Source organism: Schistocerca gregaria, chromosome 9 (genome assembly GCF_023897955.1).
Source record: "Schistocerca gregaria isolate iqSchGreg1 chromosome 9, iqSchGreg1.2, whole genome shotgun sequence".
NCBI classification, from domain to species: Eukaryota; Metazoa; Arthropoda; class Insecta; order Orthoptera; family Acrididae; genus Schistocerca; species Schistocerca gregaria.
In genome coordinates, this window is record NC_064928.1 from 49865110 (window position 1) to 49866111 (window position 1002).

The window sequence follows — 1002 nt, forward strand, 5'->3', positions numbered from 1 at the left end:
ACTTGTACTGTTTCTAAATTAAGTGTATGCGTGGGAGGAGGGTGCTTCCTGCGCACTAATAACAGCACGCTTGTCAATTGTGGATGCTAATCATTCGCTTGTATCTTCCTAGACACATCTGCTGGTTGTGAATTATTCCACTTGCATATCAAGGTGCGCATGTAGGTGTGTTAAAAATTCTGGAGGCACTGGGTATTGATCCCAGTACCTCTCGCTTACTAAGCGAGCGATCTACCATCTGAGCTACGCCCGCCTACCCGATGACTAATGGTGCTACATACAGCCATATAGACGACACAGACCCTTGCACTCCCATTATTCAGCAGACAAACACTACTCTCTATGTATCCGTTAGGGTGTCTTTCAGGTTTCGTGCATTCTGTATCGAATCGTAGTTGGCCACAATGAAAGTGGCACGTATAACGTCGAAAATAGAATTCGGACACCGCTCTGAGTAAGACCAACGTGTTGTCCACCCTCTATACTTCAATGAGGTTAAGCCGCGATACCTAAGACAGATCTGCACTCAATGACACCTCGATAACAGCCGGTCCCCACACTTACATCTTGCTCTCCTTACGTCAGTATACATCATATCAGTCTGTGACGCTGGCTTTGCAACATCTTGCGTGCCTTTAGGTTCGCCGCGACCAACACTTACCATGCACTGACCACAAAAAATGGAGGCGCCGCGGCTTGAACCCCGGACCTTTCACATGCCAAGCGAACGCTCTACCAACTGAGCTACGCCCCTTGCACGAGCAAACTGCGCTATTCGCCATTCTTTGCGACTCAGATGCGCACGGACACGATGGTTGGTTGGTTTGTAGCGGTGAAGGGAGCAGAGTACAAAGGCGCGGACCCGTTCATATACACAAAAGTTCCAAGTAGTTTCGATGCTCTGGTATTACAAATGCAAATTCCGTCTGTTTTTAACGTCTTAAATTGAAAGAGCCGTCACAAATTGCTCCGTTTTCACTCCTTGTCGACAATCATACAGCA

At 47.6% G+C, this 1002-nt stretch overlaps 1 non-coding gene across 1 annotated transcript; it reads right to left on the reverse strand.

Moving 5' to 3' along the window:
• Positions 1-681: 681 nt before the first annotated feature.
• Positions 682-754, reverse strand: Trnaa-ggc (transfer RNA alanine (anticodon GGC)). Its single transcript has one exon. It is a non-coding gene; the product is annotated as a tRNA-Ala (tRNA).
• Positions 755-1002: the final 248 nt, after the last annotated feature.